General features: G+C 48.3%; 1 pseudogene across 1 annotated transcript in view; it reads left to right on the forward strand.

Annotated features, from left to right (window-relative positions):
- Positions 1 to 330: 330 nt before the first annotated feature.
- The window catches only part of LOC311248390 (pre-mRNA-splicing factor ATP-dependent RNA helicase PRP16-like), a 20,080-nt pseudogene continuing 12,582 nt past the window's right edge, over positions 331 to 7,828 (forward strand). Inside the window, exon 1 of the transcript in view lies at positions 331 to 4,006. The product of the transcript in view is annotated as a pre-mRNA-splicing factor ATP-dependent RNA helicase PRP16-like (transcript). The remainder of the gene's footprint in view (positions 4,007 to 7,828) is intronic.

Genomic DNA, 7,828 nt, shown 5'->3' on the forward strand with positions numbered 1-7,828 from the left:
TGCTCAACTCCTGTTACACCAACAGTCCGGTAGGATTGAACTGATTGAACGAGACTACAAGGACTTCCAAGGGCTTCGACCCCGTTCACCTTGTGTTATTTTGATAGTGTATGTTGTATTTGATTTGATTTAAACTTGATATATGGGTACTGATATTCTCCTATAAGAAGGGAGAATTACAGGGTAAATTCACCCAGTAAGATACTTACTCAGAGTATGATGTCATAATAGAACATTGTGCATCTTGAGACAGGATAGATAGACTGTCTATCCTACAACACATAGACTGAAACCTGCATGCCTTGCCTACCGTTTTGCTGTGGAAAGACGATGGACGCTGACGAGTCAATGCATAGGCTGGAAGGCAGCGACCCCACCACTGAGGTCGGCGGACTGATTGTAAAGCAGAAGAGCGCCGCTTCGGTGCCCCACGTTTTCCGCGCGCCCTCTCCGCACACCTCCCTGTTTGGGCTTGGATCTGCTGGCGGCCCAGAAGAGGAAAGGAGCGTGAGAGCAGAGAGCAGGAGGAGACGGGCAGCGACGACAGGCAGACGAAGAAATCCAAGGTGTCTTCTTACAGAGACTGGGAGGAAAGCAAGATCGATTCTGGGTCCGATGAGGAAGAGAACGACGAGGATGAGGATGATGATGAGGATAAAGACAGAGGCGCTAGAAAGGAGAGGAAGTACCGGATGCCCGGCTCTGAGACACCCTCCAGCCCTGGGGGGGTCAGCGAGGAGTTCCGTCACAAACACCAGCAGAGAGAGAGAGACAGACGGGAGCACGGGGTCTACGCCTGCTCCAAAGAGGACAGGATAGGGAGAGAGAAAATGACAGGAGAGGAACAGAGAGAAATGCAGAGACGCGCGGAGTGAAAGAGATGATGGAGAACGCAGCCATAGCCGCGGCGGCAGCAGCAGCGGCAGCTCGTCCGAGCATTCAGATCGCAGCGAGAGGAGCGAGCGCTCCCAGAGAGAAGGCTGGTCTACTGATCGTATCAGCCGGGGAGCAAGAGGGAGGAGCCTCCTACGCCTCCGCAGCGCCCCAGAGACTCCTCTACACCCTCACGCTCCAACTGGGAAGAGGACGACAATGGTATTGGCAGCTCAAGGCATTCCCAGTGGGAGTCTCCATCCCCCGCTCTTTCACGGGGAGAGTCTGATCGCTCAGAGCGCAGCCCGCGCACTGGCCGCGAGAGTGAGAGGAGGGACAGGTCAGTTAGAGGCCGTTATCCTGATGACACGCCCCTGCCTACCCCTTTTCTTACAAGTATAATGAGTGGGCCAATGACAGGAAGCATCTGGGCTCCACCCCTCGTCTGTCACGAGGAAAAGGCAAGAAGGAAGACGGCCAGGAGGGGATTATGTTCGACAACGAGGATGAGAAGCAGCAGTGGGAGGACGACCAGAAGCAAGCCGACAGGGACTGGTACATGATGGACGAAGGCTACGACGAGTTCCACAACCCACTGACCGCTACCTCTGAAGAGTACGTGAAGAAGAGGGAGCAGATCCTCCAGAAACAGACACAGAAACGTATATCTGCCCAGAAGCGGCAGATCAACGAGGACAACGAGCGGTGGGAGACAAATCGTATGCTGACCAGCGGGGTGGTGCAGAGGCTGGAGGTGGACGAGGACTTTGAGGAGGACAACGCTGCCAAGGTCCACCTGCTGGTTCACAACCTGGTCCCTCCCTTCCTGGATGGAAGAATAGTCTTCACTAAGCAGCCAGAGCCTGTCATCCCTGTCAAAGACGCCACCTCAGACATGGCCATCATCTCTCGTAAGGTCAGCCAGCTGGTCCGTAAGCACCGTGAGCAGAAAGAACGCAAGAAGGCACAGCAAAAACACTGGGAGCTGGCGGGTACAAAGCTGGGAGACATCATGGGCATCAAGCAGAAAGAGGAAGCAGACAGCTCTGGGGGAAGCCTGTAGGAGAGGACGGCAAGGTGGACTACAGAACAGAACAGAAATTTGCAGACCATATGAAAGATAAGACTGAGGCCGCAAGTGAATTTGCTAAGAAGAAAACCCTTTTGGAGCAGAGACAGTACCTGCCTATCTTCGCCGTCAGACAGCAGCTGCTAAACATCATCAGGGACAACAGCGTCGTGATCGTGGTGGGCGAGACGGGCAGCGGGAAGACCACCCAGCTCACCCAGTACCTGCACGAGGACGGCTACACCGGCTACGGCATGGTGGGCTGCACCCAGCCCCGCAGGGTGGCCGCCATGAGCGTCGCCAAGAGAGTCAGCGAGGAGATGGCCATCAGCCTGGGGCAGGAGGTGGGCTACGCCATCCGTTTCGAGGACTGCACGTCAGAGAAGACTGTAATCAAGTACATGACGGACGGTATCCTGCTGAGAGAGTCGCTGAGGGAGTCGGACTTGGATCACTACAGTGCTATTATCATGGACGAGGCCCACGAGCGCTCCCTCTATACTGACGTGCTGTTTGGCCTGCTGCGCGAGGTGGTCTCCAGGCGCGCCGACCTGAAGCTCATAGTCACCTCGGCTACGATGGACTCAGACAAATTTGCAGCGTTTTTCGGCAACGTACCGATTTTCAACATCCCAGGAAGAATGTTCCCAGTGGACATCTTGTTCAGCAAGACTCCTCAGGAGGACTATGTGGAGGCAGCAGTGAATCAGGCCCTGAAGATCCACCTCAGCGGCATGTCAGGAGACATCCTGATCTTCATGCCTGGCCAGGAGCACATCGAGGTGACGTTGGATCAGATCGTGGAGAGGTTGGAGGACTTGGAGAGCGCTCCTGCTCTGGAAGTGCTGCCCATCTACTCCCAGCTCCCCTCTGATCTTCAGGCCAAGATCTTCCAGAAGGCTCCAGGCGGGGTGAGGAAGTGCATCGTTGCCACAAACATCGCTGAGACGTCTCTGACTGTAGATGGGATCATGTTTGTTGTGGATGCAGGATACTGTAAACTCAAGGTGTTCAACCCTCGCTTTGGCATCAATGCCGTTCAGGTGTACCCCATCAGCCAGGCCAACGCCAACCAGCGCGCCGGCAGAGCGGGACGCACAGGGCCAGGCCAGTGCTACAGGCTGTACACTCAGAGTGCCTATAAGAACGAGATGCTGTCCACCACCATCCCAGAGATCCAGAGGACCAACCTGTCCAGCGTGGTCCTGCAGCTGAAGTCTCTGGGGTCCAGGACCTGTTGCTCTTCCACTTCATGGACCCGCCGCCCGAGGACAACATGCTGAACTCCATGTACCAGCTGTGGATCCTGGGAGCTCTCGACAACACAGGCGCTCTGACACCGACGGGTCGCTTGATGGTGGAGTTCCCTCTGGACCCGGCTCTCTCCAAGATGCTCATCGTGTCATGTGACATGGGCTGCAGCGCCGACATCCTCATCATCGTCTCCATGCTGTACGTTTCCGCCATCTTCTACAGACCCAAGGGTCGCGAGGAGGAGAGTGACCAGGTGAGGGAGAAGTTTGCTGTACCAGAGAGCGACCACCTCACCTACCACAACGTCTACATGCAGTGGAAGAACAACAACTACTCCAGCATCTGGTGCAACGAGCACTTCATCCACACCAAGGCCATGCACAAGGTGCGTGAGGTCCGATCCCAGCTGAAGGACATCATGGTTCAGCAGAGGATGAACCTGATCTCCTGCGGCTCTGACTCGGACATCATCAGGAAATGTATCTGCGCTGCTTATTTCCACCAGGCTGCCAAGCTCAAGGGTATCGGTGAGTATGTGAACGTGAGGACGGGCATGCCCTGCCACCTCCACCCTACCAGCTCCCTGTTTGGGATGGGCTACACCCCTGATTACATCACCTACCATGAGCTGATCTTGACCACCAAGGAGTACATGCAGTGTGTGACTGCAGTGGAGGGAGAGTGGCTTGCAGAGCTGGGCCCCATGTTCTATAGTATCAAACACGCAGGCAAGAGCAGACAGGCCAGGTTTTTAGGTTACCCCAGCACCCCGTTCCACCCTGGGAGCAGTTCCAGACCACCCATCACCACGTGTGCCCACACGGGGACGAGGCGGTGTGCCGGACCGATACAAGATGGCGAGCCAACCCACTGAACCTCTGATATAGCTCGAGGCTAATGCCAGCCTGATTCCAATACCCCTGTTGCTCAACTCCTGTTGCCTCAACAGTCCGGTAGGATTGAACTTGAATCATAAGAACCTCCACGGCTTGAACTGATTGAACGACAATACAAGGACATTCCAAGGGCTTCGACCCCGTTCACCTTTTGTTATTTTGATATTGTATTTTGTATTTGATTTGATTTAAGTTGATATATGGGTACTGATATTTCTCCTATAAGAAGGGAGACTTAAAGGGTAATTACACCCAGTAAGATACTTGAACCATTGATAAGCTACTTGAACCATTGATAAGCTACTTGAACCACTGATAAGATACTTGAACCATTGATATTCTCCTATAAGAAGGGAGACTTAAAGGGTAAATACGCCCAGTAAGATACCTGAACTAGCGATGTTCTCTTGTAAAGAGGACGAGTTAAAGGGTCAATGTACCCAATAAGATACTTGAATCCCATTGATGACATTGATTATAGTTGAATCACTGATGGTTCTCCTGTAAAGAAAGAAGGTTTAAAGGGTAATTTCACCTAATAAGGTATTTGCATTCCCATAACCTAGAATATTCCATTTTTGTACTTTTGTTGTGTTACACCTTCAAAGGAAGTTTAAAGGAGCATTTCACCTAATAAGGTATTTGCATTCCCTGCACACTTAAAGGTTTAAATGAATATGTTTAAACGTTTACCTATTGAAATGATAAACTGATATAGAGTTTACTGATGATAACCTCAGAGACGTCTGAACCAACCCCAATGTGTTGATCCAATCAACCTAGGACTTGATATCGAACTAACCCTCCCGAAAGGAGAGGTTACTGAAAGAACCTAAAAGGGATACTTCAAAGCATTACTTGTACTTTACGTCTGTATGCATTATTACTGTTTAGCTAGCGCGCTTTTAATTAAAACACTGGTTATTGTTATAACTCTGTCTCTGGTATACTATTCTTTTAATTGTGCATATTACTCCTCTCCTCATTCGAACCTAGAACTGTGCCCCGTGGCGAACAGCTGTTACTGTTAGTGACACAAGTGCTACATCTCTCTCTCTCTATCTCGCTCTCTCTCTCTCTCTATCTCTCTCTCCCTCTCGCTATCTCCCTCTCTCTCTCCCTCCCTCTCACTCTCTCTCTCTCTCTCTCTCTCTCTCTCTCTCTCTCTCTCTCTATCTCTCTCTCCCTCTCGCTCTCTCTCTCTCTCTCTCTCTATCCCTCTATCTCCATATCTCTCTCTCTCTCCCTATCTCTCTCTCCCTTGATTGATTGAATTGATTGATTGAATTGATTGATTGATTGAAACGTTTATTAACAGTTTGCAGAATGGGTACAGTACAGTACAGCTCAATATATGGCTGTCTTAAATACTTCGAAGCTTCGAAGCTTTGTTCGATGGCACAAGAATCGAGCATAAAAAAAAAATCGAAGTTAAAAAAATAAATAAAACAAAATATTTTTTTTCAATATATATATATATATTTTTTTACTTCGGTGTGTGTGTGTGTGTGTGTGTGTGTGTGTGTGTGCGTGCATGGGGCCATTGGGTGGGGCCGGGGAACAAATACACTGGAGGAAAGGAACCCAGCTCAGCACTGCCCAAATTATATCATCACTATTGCTTGTTTGAAGGATATCATCCTCAAACACATATACACCACCTACACGCCTATTCTCAGTCCTTGCCCCACAATGGTGGAATGAACTACCCACCCCAGTTAGGACAGCCGAATCCCGTCCAATCTTTCGCCGTCGACTAAAGACGCACTTCTTCAACCATTATCTGAAATAAAATAAAAAAAATTAAATAAAAAGAATCTAACCCTAACTAACCTTACTGTCATGCACATGTCCTAATAAACTAACCTACACTGTAACACGCAACACTTTGATGAATATTGTTACTCAGCTGATAGAGTTGTATCCTTCCTGATGACCTGTTGTACAGAACTTGTAAGTCGTTTTGGATAAAAGCGTCAGCTAAATGACTAAATGTAAATGTGAATGTAAATGCCTTGTAGAATTCCACACATAAGAAAGAAAGATACTGGGATGAATAAACAAAATAGGAAATAAAATGTAGAAATGCATGCAATACATAAATAAATATGAATCTCCATATATGAAATAGAACATTTAGATAAGGTGCTACTGAGCTGTTTCGGTGAGTTCTTAGTTTTTTTGTGGAAGTAGCCCTTCTTAAAAAATGCATGAACATTCACTGATAATTGGTCTGTAGTGGAGTCTACAAGGTCTACATTGCCGGACCATGTAGAATCCGGACCTTGTAGACTGACATCATTCTGTGCATAGTTTAGTCTACACAGGCCATATTTCAAATAATCAAAATCTTACTTCATTCATCTTAAACATTCTTGATTTGGGGGATTGGTAGTTCCCATGAAATCTGAAGTTGTTCAAACGACAACAGTGATCCACCTTGAATTAAATCACACAGCCGTGTTGGCTGCGTCACAGTCACGAAAGGGGCTACTTAATTCATTAATCCAATCCACTTTATTTATAGAGCACATTTAAAAACAACAAAGTTGACCAAAGTGCTGTACAAGTCCCACAACATAAGATAAAAATTAAATTAAAAAGAAATTTCAAAAAAAAATTATTCGAAGCTTCGAATTAAAATCGAAGCTCGGCCCCGAAGCTTCGATTGCCAAAAAAAATTCGAAGGTCAGCCCTAGCTCAATACATACAATTGTTAAGGGGATGCAGACCAGAGAAAGACTTTCGTCTTGTTTACATCAGGGTCCCCCATTTTCAATTCATCATATGACACACACGGCATACAGATAGACAGTACTGCTACATCTATACATTTATGACGTACCAGATTTGCAAATACAGTACTGTTTGTGATACAAACAAGTGTCCCGAAAAAGAGTGTATATACATTTGACATAGAAACTGTACATTGGAGGAGGTTGGGTAGGTGGGGTGGGGTTGGGTGGGTGGGGCTGTACATTGGAGGGGGGGGGGGTTGGGTAGGGGGGGGGGGACACTGTATGGGGACACTGTACATTGGAATACTGACAAAGCCATACTTGGTCTTTACTGTACAACTGGGTTAGGACATTTGTAGGGGCCAGTTTAGAATTGCAGTCTCCCGTAGGTGTTCTTTGAGAGTGTTTTTGAAAGTGGGTAGTGATTCACATTCCTTTACAGCTTTGGGTAGGGCGTTCCACATTGATGTGGCATAATTGCGAAACATGTTTAGTCCCTTGTGCTTTGGTACCATGAGGTGCAAGCATAGTCGTAGTACCCTTGCTTTTAGCTTGTCAATCAGAATGGTGTGATTGACAGTGTCGAAGGCCTTTTGTAGGTCCAGCATGACCATGCTGCAGTATTTGCCCGCGTCCACCTCTTGCTTGATGTGATCGTTCAAATAGAGAAGGCATGTGTCAGTGGAGTGGGATGTTCTGAAGCCAGATTGGAATTCGTAGATTCGATTTTTTTTCCGCAAGGTACTTTTCGACCTGTTCGTATACTATTTTTTCCATGACTTTCGAGATGGATGTAAGGATAGAAACAGGGCGGTAGTTGCCTGGGTCTAATTTGCTGCCCTTTTTGTGCAGGGGTGTTACTCTCGCAATTTTGAAGTCCTTGGGGACGTGTCCCTGTTTTATGGAGAGGTTTATTATGTGTGTGATGACTGGGGTGATGGCGGCTGCTGAGTCTCTGAGGAATTTGGAGGGGATGTTGTCATGGCCAGTGGCCTTGT

The sequence above is a fragment of the Notolepis coatsorum genome, assembly GCF_963971535.1.
Source record: "Notolepis coatsorum genome assembly, contig: SCAFFOLD_777, whole genome shotgun sequence".
Lineage (NCBI taxonomy): Eukaryota > Metazoa > Chordata > Actinopteri > Aulopiformes > Paralepididae > Notolepis > Notolepis coatsorum.